This window comes from Leptodactylus fuscus, chromosome 6 (genome assembly GCF_031893055.1).
Source record: "Leptodactylus fuscus isolate aLepFus1 chromosome 6, aLepFus1.hap2, whole genome shotgun sequence".
Classification (NCBI taxonomy): Eukaryota; Metazoa; Chordata; class Amphibia; order Anura; family Leptodactylidae; genus Leptodactylus; species Leptodactylus fuscus.
This window is the reverse complement of record NC_134270.1, coordinates 292,744-313,025: the sequence shown is the minus strand read 5'-3', so window position 1 is coordinate 313,025 and position 20,282 is coordinate 292,744. Positions and strand designations below refer to the sequence as shown.

The following is a 20,282-nucleotide window of genomic DNA, read 5'->3' as shown; positions in this document are numbered from 1 at the left end:
ATTCCTGTATGAGGAGGAGGTGGTAGTGGTGGTGTCTATGAGGAGCCCTCATGTTCATCTTTTGGATGTTAAGACTTTCTTGAAAATGTATGTGGACATTTCCAGATGCGGTCCCCAGAGGGATGCAGATGGGATTTGGACTGGCAAGTTTTTGTTTTGGGTGAAATTCCGACCAGATGATTCCCCAGCTAGCTACAAAGGGGTATTACACCCTCCTTCCAGATTTCGTATTGGCAAGGAAGTCGGTCGTTTGTTTTATAACCAGATGCCGGATTTCTGTTTTAACTGTCTGCAGTTTGGACACTGGAACTCTAGTTGTAAAAACCAGGAGGTGTGTCGCAAGTGCGGCCAATCAGGGCACGGCGCTTCCTCCTGCACCAACTCCATTGTCTGCAATGTTTGCAAAGGGTCAGATCATCTGTATAAAGACTGTCCAACCCGGAGACAGACCTATGCAGATGCCGCAAGGAATGATGGTCCGGTTCAAGATCTCGCACCTGGAATTATAGCCTCCATTTTTCTCCAGGACGACTCGGACACAGCACCTGACCCTGACCTTGAGGAAGGTGAGCCAGCTGACCAGCCTCTCCCTGAGGTGTCAGAGGAGGAGATCACACAGCCTGTTGCCCTTGCCTCTGGAAATCTTCAATCAGCTTCTTCTGGGGCTGTGGTCCAGTGGGGAGACACTCCTGATGGTGTGTCTCTCACTACTGTGGGGGAGACACCTGTGGAGGATCAGGGGGAAACCTCTGTTTTTGCCACGGGTGAGGACTCCATGGACTGAACAACTGTTTCCAAAAAAAAGTGGAAGGATGCTGCAGCTAGAAGGCGTGACCTCAAAAGACGTCAGCCCCATGCCTTGCCCCATCCTCCTGAGTTGGGGGATGCTGCTTCTATGGTAACTTCAGCCCTGGTCTCCTCTGCTACCAGTATAAGCTCTGGCTCCTCTCAGAGCACCTGGATTGGTTCAGGACCTCGTGGACGTTCTCAAACTTGATTTCTCTCAATGGCTACCTTACGCATTGCCTCCGTAAATATTAGAGGCTTCATGAGCCCTGTCAAAAGGGCTGCTGTATATGACTGTGTGACTCTAGAGAACTATGACTTGGTTTTCCTCCAAGAATGTGGCATCCCTCATGATGTCAATTACAACACCTTTCGCAGAGGTTGGACCCGCGGTTTTTCCATATGGTCGGGAGACAACTCCAACCGCAACTCTGGAGTATGTATTCTATGTGCTAATCCTGCTATTAAGCTCTGCTCCTTTCAAGAACTCATCCCTGGCAGGTGTCTGCTTGCCACTGTATCCCTGTATGGCTCCCTCTTCAGGCTGTTCAATGTCTATGCGCACCCGACAGTTAATGAACGAGCTGAGCTCTTGGATGTGCTGCAACATTTTCTGCCTGGCGCTACGCCTGTGTTAATTGCTGGTGACTTTAATTGCCTTCTACCGGACGAAACCCGGTTTGGCGGTGCTGATACAGTCAGAGTTGATAAGACGAGACAAGTGCTGCAGGACTTGATTGCAGATCAACGTCTTTGTGATGTTGGGAAAACTTTCTCCCCCGCCTGCCCAGACTACACCTGGAGAAGTTCCCGCTACAGATCACGAATTGACTACATCCTAGTCTCGTCAAGCTTCACTGCCGACTCTTTCATCTTAAAAGACTGCATTTTTTCTGACCATCGGTGGCTCATCGCGACCTTGCGCTTGGGCTCTTCTCCAAAGGGTCCAGGGGTCTGGAAGCTCAATGTCCAGTTGCTGGAGGACATGGCAGTTCGTACCTCTTTTCACCGCCTTTATGACAAACTGAAGGGGCGTCAGCACCGCTTCCCTTGCCTGACAGCTTGGTGGGAGTATGCCAAGCTCGAATGTCGCCGGTTTTTCCAGAAAGAAGGGGTGAAAGCGGCACGGCGACGGAAATTGCTCTACCGCCAGCTGCAGACTCAATTGCAAACCTTGCACCAGCTAGCTGATCTGGGGGTTGACGTGACTAGTGCCATCTCCACGGTCAAACGGCAAATTCAAGAGGCTGTGGCACAGCGTGGTAAAGAGATAATTTTCCAGTCCAAGGTTCATCACCTGGAAGAAAATGAAGCTTGTTCCCGCTATTTTTTCAAAACAGTTGCTGGTTCTAAAGAACCCATTGTGGCTCTGGAAGGTGAAACTGAGACCTCTGGGATGCTGACTAAGGCGCGGGATTACTATCGGTCTCTTTTCGTCACCAAGGACATTGAACTCGCCAACTTGCAGACTGTTCTCCGCTCCCTAGGGGAGCAGCTCCACCCTGAGGACTGTACGACCTTGCTTACCCCCATCTCCCCACAAGAATTGTCTTCTGCGGTCCGCAGCTTCTCCCCTGGGAAGTCACCAGGTTCTGATGGCCTGCCCGCGGAGTTTTACACCACCTTCTGGCCTATTCTACAGCAGGACTTGTTGGGGGTCTTCAGAGAAGTTTTTCTGATGGACTGTCTGCCCCAGACATGGAGAGAGGGCATTGTCATTCTTCTGTACAAAAAGGGTGACAAATCTGCTCTAGCTAATTGGAGGCCAATCACACTGTTGAATTTGGACTATAAACTGTTTTCCAAACTTTTAGTTGGGCGCTTCAAGACTATCCTTGCTCATCTCATCCATCCGGATCAGACCTGTTCTGTGCCGGGCAGGGGGATCTGGGCCAACCTCAACTGTTTGAAGGATGTCATTTGGTACCAGAAGGAGAGGGGCCAGAAACTATCCGTGCTTAGCCTCCACTTCCAGAAGGCGTTTGATCGCGTCTCCCATGAATACCTCTGGATGGTTCTGGAAGCCATGGGGTTGCCGTCCCCCTTCCGGAAAGTTCTGTCTCTGCTGTACACAGACGTCCACAGCCGGATTTTGATCAATGGTTCGTTGTCGGAAGCGATTCCGCTGTGCTCCGGGGTTAAGCAAGGCTGTCCGCTTAGCCCCATCCTGTTCATCTGCGCACTGGAGCCCTTGCTATGCAGCATCCGCTGTGATGACCTGATCCAGGGAGTGCCTGTTCCTGGGAATCGAGGAATACCGGTAAAAGTTAAAGCCTATATGGATGACGTCTCAATCTTGTGCAGTTCAGAGGCATCTTTGTGCAGGGCCCTGCACACCACTTTGTTCTTTTGCTCCGCGTCTGGCTTCCGTTTAAACATGGACAAATCGGAGCGCCTGGTCCTTGGACATTGGAACAATGCTGACCTGCAAATGCTGCCCCCGCCCAGCGCGGAAGTGAAGATTTTAGGCGTCTGCTTCAGTGCAGAAAATGATGGAGCCACTAGTTGGGACTCAGTGCGGTCCAAAGTAAAGAAACGGGTGGACTTTTGGAAACTGAGGAAACTCTCCTTTGAGGGCAAAAAGCTGGTCATGAAATCCGTCCTACTGCCCCTGCTTCTTTACCTGAACTTGGTATATCCTCCCCCAGATGCTATCCTCAAAAAGATCCAACGGATTTTCTTCACGTTTTTCTGGGGGTCTGGATATGAAAAGGTACGCCGGGATGTCTGTTTCAAGGCCGTGGCCAAAGGTGGGAAGGGTCTCCCGAACCTAAGGACCTTCCTATCCATCCACCTCTTCTCCTTGCTTTTCCGGGCTATAGACATGGACATCACTTGGGCTAGCTTTCTGAGGTATGCGGTGGGGCACGTTTTCCGCAAACATGGCTGGCTTCATCTCCCACTGACGTCCCCGACGCTGCTGTCTTGTCCTGCCCACTACCGTTTTATGTTGCGGACTATTGCCTCCTATGGCCTGGCGGGCTGGAGCCCGGACGTTCTGAGGTGCCCCAGGCGCATCCTAAAGGCTCTTTCTGGACTGGACACTCTGGTCCCGGTTGACCGTTTTTCCTTTGCTAACTGCAGTGCCATCTGGACCAGAGTTTCGGCGCCTTACTTAGCTAATACTTTAAAAGACTTGAACTGGCTGATCGTACATGGCGCCCTTTCCACCCGAGCCTTCCAATATGCCAGGAGACTCAGCAACACTTCCTTATGTCCGCGGTGTGGTAATGAGGAGACACTACTCCACCTCCTCTGGAACTGTACCTATGCGCAGACTGTGTGGCGGTCGGTGGGAGACTTTTGAAATTTGCCACAGGTCTCAGGCATTTGGATTATACTGTGGTATCCTATGGACTATTTATGGACTTACCGCCTGAGCGGGAAAGGGTCTGCTGGACTTTTCTGAGTGCCTTGAAGCAGGCCTTGTGGTCAGTCCGAAATGTTCTCATTTTCCAGAGGGATTTAATCTCTGAGAAAGACTGTGTCCGTTTGGCCCTTGCCGATGTGTATATCTATTATTTGTTGGATATTAAAAAGTTAGGCTGTAAAAGCGCCAATGCCATCTGGAATTTTCAGTTGTGGAATGTAATGTTCTGAACTGTGTGCTTGTCCTGCATATCTCATCTGCTTCTTTCTTGCATATACCACTGTTTTCTTCATCTTTTACCTGCCTCTCTCTCCTTATAGCATATACCACTTGTTTGCATTTCTCTTGCATATACCTGCTTTGATTTAGGTAATACCACCTTTTTCCTAGGTTAGCACATACCTTGCTGTTATGTATCTTGCATATACCTTATTGTATCTTTCCTTATTGTACGATTCTGTTGTATTGTACATGTTCCTTGTCTGTTTTATTATATTTTTATAATAAAAACGTAAAAAAAATATCAAAAAAAAAATCTGTTCTTATCAGAAGTAGTTAGTAGGCGAAACTGCTGGTGAGCCGGGTCCGCGACCAGTCACAGCAGGAGTAGGCCGAAAGCTATGGAGATCTGAACGGAGAACCACTTGAGGCGTTGTTGATGGGGGATGTGGCTATTACGCCGGCTCCGCCAGTGGTTTTAGCGGCGGACCACTGCAGGGAGCTGGCAGAACGCCACTGACGCTATCAACACGACCACCAAAGGGGGACAGGATGCTCCCTTGGGGATCTTACCATGGGTCGGTGAAGCGCTCGAAGGTCTCTGGTGTCGTGCCCTGGGGGTTGAGTGGCCCCCAGGGTGCCTTAAGTCACTGGGCGTGGGAAACCCACTGATTTGGGCACTATTGCGTGGCACTGGATCACACCATTTGAGCACCCCACTCCTTAATGCCTGGTTTACCAGCATTGGAGTAATTTTTATAGATCCGGCGGTAAACCGGGCTCTGAAAGGGCACTTTACCACTTATTAAGTGTTTTTCTCAAGTTTTTTTATTTTCACTCTGTCACCTTTTTGTGTGTCGACGAAGGGATGCTGTACCCTTTTGGGACGCTTCCTGACGGTGTCTGGGGATGAGGCCTGTAATGGGTCTCTCCCCTCTGTCAGCTGACCTGTCCTGGGTAACCAGGGCAGGCGCAGACTTCTTGCCTGAGCCAAGGAGTATCTCTGGTGGTGGCAGCCCGGAGAGAAACTTGGCGACTGGTAATCCTGAGTACCCTTGGTGGTGGCAGCCCGAGGGGAAAACGGATGTGTTGGTAGGGGCCATCCTGCTCCGGCAGATGGCCCTTTCGGATACTCGACCCCACTCGGTCACCTTTTGGTCCTTGTGGGGAAGAGTTTGAGTCAGGAACCTCTCTCCCCTTTAGGGGAAGGGTGGGTTTTTTGGCAAGCATCCTGGGCACGTTGTTTTTAGTGTGGCACCCACACTTTTTTCGTGCACTTGGTGTTTTGATTTGGCACAGACGGAGACCTTCAAAAAAAAAAAAAAAGCTGGGTCTGGGTATAGGAGCTGATGTGATCGGGGGTCCGCCCTTACCTTCCATGAGAGGATCAGAGCCATTTTTTCGTGCCTTGGGCATTACCTTCCAATTGGAAACCATGACGTCTGAACGCCACACAATACGGTTCGTCTGCAACAGAAGTATCACTGGGGAGTCTGGCTTGAAGCATCTTATTGAAAAGGTTCTGGAGGAGCTTCTGCAAGTTGACATTAAGCAGGTATACTGCATCCAGCAGTTCAACCATATAAAAACGTTTGATGTATCGTTTTTTGAAGGTGGACACTGCCTCAATGCTTTTGAGAATACCAAGAAATTTTCCAGTCATATTTACTTGAAGGATTACACTGTGATACCTTTGTTTTCTCAATTCGAGAAAGTAGTGACGGTCCAAATGTACAACCCGTATCTGGAGAGGAAGCTGGTAAAGGCCTTCCTGGGACACTGTAAGGGGAGCGGTGGATCAAAAAAATTATAGAGGGGTGTACACCGGGTTCTCAAAATACTGGGTTAAGTTTAAGCCCGACCCAAGTGGAATTGGGGGTGTCATGCACCCTCCAGCAAATTTTACACTGGCTGGAGAGAGGGGATTTCTAAGCTATCCTGGCCAACCACAGTATTGTAGAGTCTGTCACCGCTTTGGCCATACCAAAGAAACCTGTGATGTCGGTGAAGCATGCAGGAATTGTGGGGCTGCTGGACATAGGGCTGACAAGTGTACAGAGGTGCGCAAATGTGATATCTGTGGAGCAACGGGACATACATGCAGGAGGTGTCCAGAGGCCTCTGAGGACGTCCTATTCAGGCTCGAAATGGAAGGTCGGATGGGCAGAAGCTTCGAGCGGCGAAGTTACGCCAATGTGGTGAGCACTCCCGCGGTTGGGGGTGCCGCTGCGGCGGTAACAGACCCGCCGGACTATGCCGAGTCCGACATTATGGGAGAGGTGCAGGCTGCAGCGCTGGAGGGGTTAATGGGTGCTGCTGAAGCGTGCAGTTCAGCTACGGCTGTGGCTGTGGCAGAAGCGGTGCTTGTGGCCCCGCCCGACCAGACAGTAGTACCTGAGACCCCTATAACTGCCTCTGTACGTGACCCTATGGATGTACTGGACTCTGCCTTGGAGGAGATGGTGGAGGAGGTGGTGTCCCCCAGTGTCAGTGGGGTGCCTCCCTCCCAAAACATTGAATCCATGGAGTTGTCTGAGGTGATTCCACCAACCCAGGCTGCAAAACCAGCTGCAGCAGTGAAAGTGTTAAAAACAAAGCTGCCAGATGGATCTGTTGCAAAGAAGCAGAAAGTAGACCCAGTGCATGCTGGGAGGTCTGCTTCTGGAATACCTAGACCACCTGAAAAACCTGTATTTTTGGCTATGTCCCCTGCTTCCCCTGCCTCTCCAGTGTCCCCGGCGTCTTCTGTGGGGAAGGGTTATCTGGAGGAGGGGGAAATCGCTGATTTGAAGTGTATTACGCAATACCGGTCAGGTACCTGATAATGTGAACACTGCTGATATCCACTAACATCTTTCCATTATGCCTGTCTCACTTAAAATCTGCTCACAAAATGTGAGAGTTTTTTCAGCTGCCGGGAGGAGATCTGCTATCCTGGACTACTTGGCCACCAAGCAATGCGATATCATATGCGTTCAGGAGTGCGGCCTAAACCGCATTCCGCGGAAAAATGAATGGGATGGTATTGCAAAGTGGTCATATACTAGCAGTAATAAGAATGATGGGGTGGGCGTGTTATTACATAACCCTGATATTTTGGTTAAGAATTTTGTAGTTATTGAACCCGGCAGGTGCATTATGCTGGGAATATCGTACCTAGGCTGGGAATTCCGGCTTATAAACATGTATGCTCCTACCTGTAAAAATAACAGGTTGGCGTTGTTGGAAAAATTAAGTTTTTATTTGCAGGGTACAACCCCGATTATTATGTGCGGTGACCTTAACTGCACTATTGAGAAAGTGAGTAGAGGCTGTGTCATGCAAAGCGGTATGGACGTCACAGGTAACAAACTAAAGTCTATACTGTGTGAATTCAGCTTAAAAGATGTAGGAGGTGAAAAAGGTGCGGGCGACACTTACTTTGCGGATAGCGGGAAAACCACATCCCGCATTGACTATTTTTTCATATCAGGTAGATCCATAGAGTGTACGGACCTAATACAAGATCGGGTATGTTACTCTGACCATGTATGCATGGTTGCCACCTTCCAGGTGGGTCAAATTCAATATGGGCGAGGGTTATGGCGGTTAAACGCCCGGCTACTGTGTAACCCTGCAGTTAAAAAAAGATTTACAGTAAATTATAACTACTGGAAACAAAAAATTTGCTCTTTTCCTAATATTGTCGAATGGTGGTTGTGGGTCAAGAGGAAAATCTCTTCCTTTTTTAGGAGGGAGGGACGTAAGTGCGCCAAACAGCGGCGTTTAAAATATTATTGGCAGTGTAAGAGGCTGCTTTATTTGCAAAAAATTAAGGAGCTGGGCTATAATGTCCAAGCGGCCTTGAACAGAGAAAAACAACTGGTTAATAAATGGTTTATAAATAAAGGTAAAGAGATACAATTCAGGTCCAGGGTAAAACACAAGGAATTTAATGAAAAGTGTACGTCTTATTTCTTTAAAAAAATGTGTAGTGGAAAAGACGTTATGGAAGGTGTGTATGGTGTGAATGGGGCTGAAGTGAATGGTGAGGGGATGCTGGATGTGGTGCGTGATTTTTATGCTAAGTTGTTTGAAAGGAAGGTGTGTGATTTAGGGGTGGATGATGACTTTTTGGATGTGGTGGTGAATAAGGTGCCTGAGGGTGAGAGTGGGGTTCTGATAGAGGAGGTGACTGGAAGTGAGATTGGGGATGTGGTGAAGAAATTGAGTAAAAATAAAGCGCCTGGGTGTGATGGGTTGATAAATGAATTTTATGTATGGTACTGGGATGTGATTGGTGCGGAAGTAGCAAATGTGATGGTGAGGCTGTTTGAGGGACAGAGTATGCCTGAGGTAATGAAAAAAGGTGCAGTGAAACTCCTATTTAAAAAAGGTGATAAGAAAAACGTGGCAAACTGGCGTCCCATCTCGCTGCTAAACGCAGACTACAAAATTTTCGCCAAGATTCTGGGTAATAGACTGCGACAAGTAATACACCATGTGATTCAGGAGGAACAAACTTGTGCTATACCTGGGAGAAGTATGCATGAGAATACGGTATGTATGAGAGATGTGTTGGTGGACTGTAAGGAGCGAGGGAAAGGGATGATAGTGTGTGCGTTAGACTTTGAAAAGGCATTTGATAGAGTGGGACACGAGTATTTGTTTAAATTATTAGAGAGGATGGGTTTGCCAGAGAGGTTTGTGCGGTTGTTGTATGGGTTGTATGAAGGTGCGAGGAGTTGCGTGTTAGTGAATGGAATGGTGAGTGGTGAGTTTGAGGTGTTGTCTGGGGTAAGGCAGGGTTGTCCCCTGTCCCCTATGCTGTTCGTCTGTGCTATGGAGCCGTTATTATCGATGATACGCAACGATAAAGTGATAAAAGGCGTATTTATTCCTGGTTCCAAGGGGTGTGCAATAAAGGTTTTGGCGTACATGGATGACGTGTGTGTGTTGTGTGAGAACATGTGTGACGTGCAGAGAGTGAAATTGTGTGTAAGTTTATTTTGTGTGGCCACAGGTTTTAAGATCAATTGGCAAAAGAGCGAATATAAGCCATTCTTTTTCAGCTCTGATATTTCAGGCCCAGATATATAAAAGGTGTCAGGTGACATCAGGATTCTTGGAATAAAATATGGTGAAGACCTGAAAGGGTTAAAAAACTGGGAGGAACTCCAGACCAAAATACAAAATAAATTCAGCTTCTGGCGGTTAAGGGAGCTGACTTTTACCGGCAAACTGCTGGTCATTAAGAGTATAATATTACCCATGATCCTGTTTGTTGCTACAGTATTTCCACCTAATGACAGGTTTTTAAAAAAGACATGTAGGTTACTGTTTGTCTTCTTTTGGGGCAGTGCAGTGGAGAAGGCAAAAAGGGAGGTGTTATGCAAATCTAGGAAACTGGGGGGACAAAACTTCCCAGACCTCTCTGTGTTTATAGGGCTGAATTATGTCAAGTTTTTTGTACTTTCTCTGCAAAAAAACACTAAAGCAGGATGTATGGTAAGGTATATGGCTGGTACAATCGTAAGGCGCCTGAACTGGCCAATCGAGTACAAAGGCCGTCCGTATGCCTTTAACTGCCCTAAGCAATATCTGTATGCATCAGAGTTCCTTAAAAAATATCAACTGGAGCATATTCCCATGGCAAAATTTGTGACTGATAAAAAAAGCCTCAAAAGGTTATGTACCAATCAGGTACAGTGCCCAATTCTTGGTTTAACATCTGCCAAAGCAAAAGTAGTATGGGAAAAGGTATACAAATATGATGTATCTAATACTCAAAAAGATCTAATATGGTTATCTGTGCAGAATGTATTGCCGGTCAGGAGCGTCCAATATAGGCGGGGCCTGGTGACTTCTGCAAATTGTCCTAGATCCGGATGTGCTGGGGAGGAAGACGTCCATCATCTTTATTGGGGATGTCAGTATGCGAGGCAAGTGTGGATGAGTGTGAATGAGGTATGTAAGGAAATGACCGGGTTGGAATGTCTGTCGTGTGAATTTGTTATGTATGGTTTGGTCAAATTGAGGTGTGTCAAAGCACGGGTCTTGTGGATTTTCTTATCTTGCGTAAAGGAAATCTTATGGAATAGTAGAAACATCTATGTGTTTAAGAAAGAAGCTGTGAGCGTAACAGATAGCCGTAACATGATATTGGAGAAACTTTACTTTCATTATCAGGATAATCTAAGCAAAAACCTTGACGCAGAGGGTGTTTGGAAGTTCTCAAAATGGAGAAGCTTGTTAAGTTAAGTATGTTTTGTTTTCCTTTCTGTAAAATTTGTTATCATTAAATTTGAAAAAATCCAATCTGAATGATGAATGGGTTGGTCTGATCAAAGTATAAGTACAGTACCAATCCATATCTGAGGGATATGGGGAAAAAAAAAAAAAAATCTGTTCTTATCAGTTTAATATCTGATACGTCCCCTATCTGGGGACCATATATTAAATGGATTTTTAGAACAGGGAGCTGGAATCGGAGCTTGCTCTGTCCACTCCACGCATTGACCTGGTATTGCATTACTTCCAGGATCGGTGCACCCCTTTCCAATTCAGTTGAAAGAAAGAGACAGAGGATTGACCGACCAACAGAGGAGGAGAAGAAGATTGCTGCACCTGGCAAGCTAGCAAAGAGAAACCTGACAGTTGGACTTGGCCTGTGCTTGTTGCTGATGATGCTGTGACTGACTCTACCCTCTGTCAATCCATTCAAGCACCAGAAAGGTAATTCATTAATTAATTTCTTTGATTGGTTAATTAATTGATTGATTGATTGATTGAAAATGACATTACTGCTGCAAAGTGTCTGATTTGCTGCAATTTTATTCCATTTTAAATTCAGTGAATTCTTTGACAAATTTTTGCCATAAATTTATTTCCGAACTTGCACTTGACCGAACACTTGAATGGGTGTGGTCAAGCGGTGGGAGTGGTTTATGCAGATTCGCAAACTTCGGCAAAATCCGTTGGCGTCACAAGATAACATTTGCACATGTCACTTTGCCTTGCACAAAAGTTTTTCTTTTCTTTTTTTTCACTTTTGGTGGCAGGTAGGGAAAACCTGCACAAGCTAATTGGTTTCTACTTCATTAAGGGAAAGGAAAAAAAAATAAAGCGAAATAGGGCTGCAGCAGCATGGTGCACACCTTGAGCGGTGCACAGTGAACACGGAAGGGCGCCGGAACAGGTGCCGAGCGCTTGCCATCGCTTCTCGGCCTTCTGGCAAAGATCAAGTGATTTGTCTGCTCAGTGGCAAGTTATTTGGTCCAAGTCAGTGCTACAGGTCCTCTTAGGTACCCTCCCCCTCGGCCTGGTGGGATCGTCCGGGTTCATAGCCCGGACTTCACCCACCTGCTGCTATAGGGGGGGAGGATTAGTCCTGAGAGGAACGGGAATCGATCCCCCCAGCAGTTCTCTACTCGTCCCCTGGTCAGTAGAGGAACATAGCGAGAGACAAGCCTGCGATTTGCGGACAAGGTCTCAGTGAAACCGTCATACCCAAGATGGCGGACTTGCCTTGCGTCCCGGAATGGGCGAGGCTGAAAAACACGTTGAGAGTGTCCCTCAACTGTGGCGATAAGCGAAACAACGTGAAGTATGTAATCGAGGAAATCGTTGCGAAACGAATTGGAACCCAGAAGGGCTGCCTTCTTGCGGTTCAAGACTATCCCAGACGAGGGGATTACGATATCACATTCGGCGACGATGTGATATACAAGGCAGCCCTTAACAGGGTTAAAAAAATACATAAAGAACTGGCAAAAGAGAATATTATTATAAAGAAACACTTAGACGATAAGGAATTGCTAACCGTAAAAATTTATTCACCTTTTATTGCAGATTCCGAAGCAGATGCTTTTGTCAACTACTTTTTCAATGATGTAGAGCCCAGAGGGAGAATAGTCAACAAATGCGGTGTCTGGACCTGTAAGCGCAAATACATGGTTGGCGTGCGCAAAAACGAATACGACAGACCGATCTTGCCCCCAGCACGCTTCAGGCTTGGAACCGCGAATGGCGACCTCTTTTTTAATGGGATGCCGGACTTCTGTAGGAAGTGTGGCAAGTATGGGCACAAACCTGATAATTGTAAAAGTAAATGTAGAAATTGCGGCAGCCCCCATCACGATTTTAAAGCGTGTCCATTACCAAGAAAATGTAATTTTTGTCAAAAGACTGACCACACTTACAGAGACTGTAAAATCCGTAGAGGCGCAGGTGATGAGGAGGAGCAGTACGGAGGCTGTGAATTTGATGAGCGGCTCTTCGAGGCTTCGGATCAGGAGGATAATGTATCCCTGGAGCCCACGTCAGGGTCTGAAGACCAAGACTCGGACGCAGCGCTGGATAAAGGTGATGAGACGGAGATGGAGGCTGAGGCGGAGACGGGGGTTGAGGCGGACAAGGAGAGAGGGGCAGGGACGCTGGAAAAGGTCCCTGGAGACTACCAAAAGGTGGTTTCCCAAGCGGAAAAGAGGCGACTCAAAAAAAAACAAAGGGCGCGAGAAGCCAGGGCTGCGGGCAAGCTTAGTAAGATTGCGGACAAGGTTGCGGGCAAACACCATAAGGGCGCGGATAAACTCCGCAAGTTGGCGGACAAGCTTCATATGGTTGCGGACAAGGAAAATCTAAAAGGAGGACATCCAAAAAGGACAAGAAAAGACGGGTCGGATGACGAGTTGGGGGGAAAGGCTTCCGAGGAGGTGGTGGTGCCGGTGGTGGCATCCACTTCTGGAGGGGCTGGAACCTCTGACGGGTCTGAAGAGTTGCCCTGCGGTCAGCCGCCCCCTGAGGAGGGCTCCCTGGTGAGCCTAGAGGGGACGGCGGGTGTCCTGGACGTCCTCTCCGAGAATTTAGACCCTGGTGGGAGCGAGACCGATATAAATGCCCAGTGGCAGTTGCCTCTTTCCCCTCTCTCCTTTAGCTCTCCCGGGAGCGAGTACTACTACCCCAACGTGATGACCCGTATGGGGGTCGTCTGCGATCAGTTTTCCATTCCCCCGGATCCGAACCGAGAGTCACCAGTTCGCCAGGAGGGAGAACGCGCCCCCGCCCCCGGGAGCGAAGAACTGTGAGTACCCTGACGTGGGAAAAGATGGTAAAATGAACTTTACGTTGGATTTCTTCTTTGTCCCCTGAAATGGCTACCCGCATACAAGGGATCTCCCTAAACGTGCGTGGGATAAAGAGGAGAACCAGAAGAGTCGCTGTTTTTAATTATTTATCCTGCATCACCGCCTCAGTATACTTCCTGCAGGAGTGTGGCATCCCGCACCAGTCCAGCTACACACAATATCAGCTGGACTGGGTGCACGGACCATCAGTATGGTCCGGATCAAACGAAAACAGATCATCAGGGGTCGCCATTCTTTTAAAGGGAAATGTTTTAGTGGACTCTATTAACGAGATTTTACCAGGACGCATTTTATTAGTTAAGACTTTTATTGACGGAACCAGATGGCAGTTTTTAAACTTCTATGCTTCCCCAGACAAGAATGAACGGGCGAGGATGTTGGAGATTTTACAGCTGCATATATCTACATCGGATCCACTTATCCTCGCCGGGGATTTTAACTGTGTCCTCAGAGGTGAGCGCCGGCTGTCCGTAAGTACAAGTAAGAACTATGACAGAACTTCTGGTATTTTAAAAAACATGGTAACGGACATGAGACTGAAAGACGCTTACAAACTGTGTAATAGCAACATGCCAGAGGCAGCCGGCGCCACATGGAGTAATGCCACCTGTAGCTCCCGCATTGATTTTATCTTTTGCTCTGAGGACACGCTGCCATCTAGGTGTGATGTTTTAACTAATGTTTTATCTGACCATAACGCGCTCCATTTTACTGTTGATTTTAATGTCAATAGATTTTATGGTCATAAGTCCTGGCGTTTTAACATTTCCCTTTTAGAGGATCCACAGGTCTTGGAGGATTTTAAAAAGTTTTATGCCGCACGCAGACGGGTAAGGCACCCCAGGGCTCCCATCAGCAAATGGTGGGAGGGTTTTAAAAAACAGGTACGTGCTTTTTTTATCCGCCTGGGGAAGCGTAAAGCCGATGAGAAAAAGAAAATCTATAATGACTTGAATACCCGTCTGCAAACCCTGTACAGACTGAGAACACATGGGGTGGAGGTGGGAAATGAAATTTTAACCTTAAAAGAAGAAATACGTAAATACCTGGAGCAGAAAGGTAAGGACATAATTTATAAAGCCAAAGTGAAACACGCAGAACACAATGAAACCTGCTCCAGGTATTTTTTTAAAAAAGCGGCAAGTAAGAGAATGATAATGGAATGTGTTAATGGGGAGACAGCTGTACAGGGTATTTTAAACCAAGTACATGATTTTTATTCTTCCCTTTTTAGTGCCAGACCTGTGGATCGGTATTTTATGGAGGACTCACTGAAGGAGGTAACGGCTGTTTTAACCCCTGCGTCTCAGCAGTTTTTATCTCGTCCCATTACAGAGCAGGAGGTTTTAGAGACAATTAAAAGTTTTAAAGCAGGTAAAGTGCCTGGGCCGGACGGTATCCCTTGGGAGTTTTATATCCGATTTTACGATATTTTAAAAAAGGATCTACTTCTTTTAATGTCGGATGTTTTTAATTCTAAGACGATGCCTCCGTCCTGGGGTAAGGGTGAAGTCTCCCTTATTTACAAGAAGGGAGACAAGGCAGACCTCAAAAACTGGCGGCCTATCACCCTTTTAAATACCGACTATAAAATTTTAGCTAAGTTATGCGCAAACCGTTTTAAAACTGTAGTACATGAAATTATACATCCGAACCAGGTTTGCGCTGTCCCAGGGCGGAGTGTGTGGGACACCCTGGTTTTAATCAGAGATATTATAGAATCTACAAAAGAGCGGAAAAGCAAGCTGGCAATACTATCTCTTGACTTTGAAAAAGCTTTTGACAGGGTGTCCCACTTTTATTTGTTTAAAGTTTTAGAAAAGATGGGGATACCAGATGGCTTTTTATCGTCTCTTAAAATGTTTTATAAAGACTGCACCAGCCGTATTTTAGTAAATGGTTTTAAGACACGGGAAGTATTTTTAAATTCAGGGGTTAAACAGGGGTGTCCCTTGTCCCCACTGCTTTTCATATGCGCCCTCAAACCGTTTTTATGCTCTATACGTCACGACAAAGTCATCAGAGGTGTCCCCCTCCCCGGTGGAGGGGGGCTAGAGGCAAAAGCAGTGGGGTACATGGATGACGTGGCAATATTCTGCAGGGACACCCCTTCCATACATCGTACCATTAAACAACTGGATTTTTATTGCTGTGCCTCCGGCTTCAAAGTTAATTTAAATAAAAGCAGTATTTTAAATGTCGGAGGCATGGATTTTATCGATGTTCCCGTGTCTACCTCTGATGCAGTTACCATTTTAGGCGTCTCCTTCAGTGAGTCCAATGACGGTCTTAACAGTTGGAATGCAGTGGCTGACAAGGTTAATAAAAAATTTTGTATGTGGAACCTGCGGAAGCTGACAATGAAGGGGAAGGTTTTAATTCTTAAAATGATAATCTTATCTATTCTTTTATATTTAAGCATTGTCTTCCCTCCCCCTACAGAGCTTTTAAAGAAAATCAACAAGTCGTGTTTTACTTTTTTCTGGGGGTCTCGCGCTGAAAAGTTAAAGAGAGAGGTGGTGGTAAGGGGGAAAAAGAGGGGAGGGAAGGACTTCCCCGACATTCCCAGGTTCCTTTTTATTAAGCACTTTTGTTACGGTTTTAACACACTTTTTAAAGACAATTTTTTATCGTATTTTACGCGCTATAACTTAGGTTTTTTTATGAAGCGTTTTAAATGGTTTGAAATAGTTTTAACCTCGCCGTACGCTTTTAAATTGCCTAGGTATTATTTAATATACGATAAAGTTATTAGTCTTTTTAACCTCCAAACGAAAAGTGTAAGTGAATTAAAAGATAGCAAAAAATTGATAAAAGCAATAAGGAAGAAGGAGATAACGTGCACAGTTAGTAATTTTAACGAACAAAAGTGTCTTACTGTGTGGCATTTTATTAACGGTCCTTTCCTTTTTAATTCTCAGAAAGACCTGGCCTGGAGCAGCGTCCATGGGTGCCTTCCATGCCGTGCTTTCCAATACCGGAGGGGCTACGCGAGGTCCGCCGCCTGTCCGAGGGGCTGCCGCACCGACGAAAGCGTTGAACATCTACTTTGGGACTGCATTTTCGCTCAAGTTATTTGGAATAAAATCGCACCACTGCTAAGGAAGGTGGCGGACCTCAGAGGACTTGACAAAGACGCTGTTTTATATGGACTTTATCGTAGCCCCTCCAGGGAGCAACACATCATGGCATGGAAGGCCATTAACTGTGTGAAGGACGCTCTCTGGAAGGCCAGGAACGTTTTAATATTTAAAAAGGACTTTTTATCTCCGGAGGACGTTTTAAGCATTGCTTTTAGTCAGCTATATCTGTATTACCTTTTAGACAAGAAAGCCAAATTACCGATTTTAAAACAATGGTTTCAGAGTGAATGGAATTCTTGTATTTGAATCAGCCACTGCATTGCCATTTTATGGTTTTTTAACTTGTTTTTAACTCTATGTACCTGTTGTAAAGTGTGTTTTGAATCTATGTAATATGCAAAGCGTTTAATAAAAATCCCCCATGTGTGGGGAAGTGATTCAAAAAAAATCTGTTCTTATCAGTTTAATATCTGATACGTCCCCTATCTGGGGACCATATATTAAATGGATTTTTAGAACAGGGAGCTGGAATCGGAGCTTGCTCTGTCCACTCCACGCATTGACCTGGTATTGCATTACTTCCAGGATCGGTGCACCCCTTTCCAATTCAGTTGAAAGAAAGAGACAGAGGACTGACCGACCAACAGAGAAGATTGCTGCACCTGGCAAGCTAGCAAAGAGAAAATTGACAGTTGGACGTGGCCTGATGCTGTGACTGACTCTACCTGAAAGGTACTTCATTAATTATTTTCTTTGATTGGTTAATTAATTGATTGATTGATTGCAAATGACATTACTGCTGCAAAGTGTCTGATTTGCTGCCATTTTATTCAATTTTAAATGCATTGAATTCTTTGAAAATTTTTTGGCATAAATTTATTTCTGAACTTGCACTTGACCGGACACTTGAATGGGTGTGGTCAAACGGTGGGAGTGGTTTATGCAGATTCGCAAAATTCGGCAAAATCCGCTGGCGTCACAAGATAACATTTGCACATGTCACTTTGCCTTGCACAAAAGTTTTTCTTTTCTTTTTTTTCACTTTTGGTGGCAGGTAGGGAAAACCTGCACAAGCTAATTGGTTTCTACTTCATTAAGGGAAAGGAAAAAAAAATAAAGCAAAATAGGGCTGCAGCAGCATGGTGCACACCTTGAGCGGTGCACAGTGAACACGGAAGGGCGCCGGAACAGGAGCCGAGCGCTTGCCATCGCTTCTCGGCCTTATGGCTTACGATCAAGTGTAAAAGCTTGATCGGGACCGATGCTGGAGTGATCGAGGGACCGCCTCTGATTCGTTTGGACGGAGGGACCTTTCGTTTTTCGTGCCTTGGGCAATCTTCATTTTCGTGATGGACCAAAGAAATTCTACTAGTGGAAGACACACCATACGCTTTATTGTGAGCAGACCATGCTTCGGTGATGAGGTACTGTTACATTTAATGGACAAAGTCCTGGTGGAGCTATGCAAAGTGGAGCTTACCCAGGTATTTTGCATACAGCAATTTTCCGCAAAACGTACATTTGATGTGTCCTTCTACGAAGGTGGATGTTGCCTGCACACGTATGAGACACTCAAGAAACATTTAAAGCATGAGTATCTGAAGGAAATACGTGTTGAACCTTTCTTCTCCACAATGGAGAAATTAGTTACCGTACATATGTATAACCCTTACTGTCCCAGAGAACTGGTGAAAGCTTTTCTGTCACGGTACTGTGATAATGTGCGTGTTGGAATGGGTAACACAAATGTTAGAGGGGTGTATACTGGATATGCCAAATACTGGTGCAGATTCACGCCGGATAAAGATGGCATAGGAGGGGTTAAAAATCCCCCAGCTAACTTCTCCATAGGAGGTAACAATGGATATTTGTTCTACCCCGGCATGCCGGAATATTGCCGGAGATGCTTGAGATTCGGCCATACACAAAGTAGCTGTGAGAATGAGCCGGCCTGCAGGAGTTGCGGCGAATCGGGGCACGTCGCCAGTGAATGCCCGAATGTCGCTACCTGCGACATCTGTGGCTCCAAGGAGCACATGGTGCGCAGGTGCCCAAAGGCTGGCTACAGTGCAGGGGGGAAAGCCAGTGAAAAAAAGAGCTATGCAGAGGCTGCGGCGTCACGCCCATCAGAAGCGGCTAGCAGTAGCTTTAATGTTGGAGTAGCAGCGGGTGAAAGTGAAAACCAGGAGACCAGTGATCCGGGTGTGGCAGAGCCGGGTGTAGTGGAGGAGACTCCAATGGAGGCATCCGGATTAAGCCTAATGCAGGAGGAGGTGGATGCATTGTCAGCAGCTGCTCAGGGTGACAAAGGCGGTGAACTACCAGCTAGTGCCACTATTGAAGAATTCAGTAGTGGTGACACAGAGGAAGAGAAAGCCTCTACCTCCAAGAAAGGGGGGAAGACAGAGCTGGAGCGGAAGGTTGGTGCGGTTAAAAAAGGTGGAAGTGGAGCACCTGCATTTAAAAAAGCAAAGGCGCAAAAAGATAAAGAAAAGGAGCTTGCTAAAAGTGCAATCCTGGCGCTGGAGGAGCTGGGGTACTTTAGCCCTAAGCCATTACAGGCTCCTATGTCACCACTGGATGTAAGCTATCTGGAGGAGAGCCAGGTGGCAAGTTTTGGAGGGGTAACCCATTACGCCTTAGAGCCTGGAACTTCTCTGCCATCTCCTGGGCAACCAGGAACGTGAAAAGTGTGTCTTTTTTGCATTTAACCCCTTGTCCTTTTTTCTTCCGGTAAAAAATGGTGCTGCAGCTGAAAATCATCTCTCAGAATGTCAGGGTTTTCAGTTCTGTTTACAGGAGGATTGCAATCCTGGATTTTCTAGCTGCAAAGAATCCTGACATTGTGTGCGTCCAGGAATGTGGCATATCCCGAACGCCCCCAAAAAAGGAGTGGCGTGGTAAGACTTTCTGGTCCTACACTGGCAGTAACCGGAATGATGGTGTAGGGGTTCTAATCAAAAATGAAAATGTATTGGTTAAGAACGTACAGATTATAGCACCTGGGCGGTGCATCATGCTCACCCTTGAATATGGAGGGTGGAGGTTTAAGTTATTTAACGTTTATGCACCGGTTTGCAAAAATGAGCGTCTTGCTCTTTTTGAAAAATTGAATTTTTTTTTACAGGGGCAAACGCCTATCATCCTGTGTGGGGATCTAAACTGTGCGGTGGAGAAAACCGCAAGGGGCGGATCTGTTATAAATCCGGTGGATATAACCGGCAACAGATTTAAATTCCTCATGAACAAGTTTGGTTTACAGGATGTAGGAAAAAAACATGGCAGTCAGGACACCTATCGCGCAGATAGCGGGCGCACTAGTTCACGCATAGACTATGTGTTGTGTTCTGACAAATCTGTTTCTGTGTCCTTTTTTTCACAGGAGCGTGTTGTTTTTTCCGACCATGATTGTCTTATTACAGGTTTTGGGGTCGGCAATATAATTTATGGTAGAGGGGTATGGAGACTCAATACCCGGCTGCTGCGGAATCCGCAAATAAAACAAAAATTTATTTTACAATATGCAAGGTGGAGGAGGAGGAGGAAAGATTTTGAAACAAGTGTCAACTGGTGGACATGGGTAAAGAAACATGTCGCATCTTTCTTTAAAGTGGAAGGGAAAAAACAGGCCAAGCAGCGCAGAGCTATTTACCAATGGCGCTGTAAGAGGCTGCTATACCTAGCCCGGTGCAAACAACT

The 20,282-nt window shown here is 46.4% G+C and overlaps 2 non-coding genes across 2 annotated transcripts; both read left to right on the top strand.

Annotated features, from left to right (window-relative positions):
* The first annotated feature begins 10,724 nt into the window (after positions 1-10,724).
* Positions 10,725-10,911, top strand: LOC142210896 (U2 spliceosomal RNA). Its single transcript, XR_012717024.1, has one exon. It is a non-coding gene; the product is annotated as a U2 spliceosomal RNA (small nuclear RNA).
* A 6,086-nt stretch (positions 10,912-16,997) lies between these two features.
* On the top strand, positions 16,998-17,184 carry LOC142210890 (U2 spliceosomal RNA). Its single transcript, XR_012717020.1, has one exon. It is a non-coding gene; the product is annotated as a U2 spliceosomal RNA (small nuclear RNA).
* Positions 17,185-20,282: the final 3,098 nt, after the last annotated feature.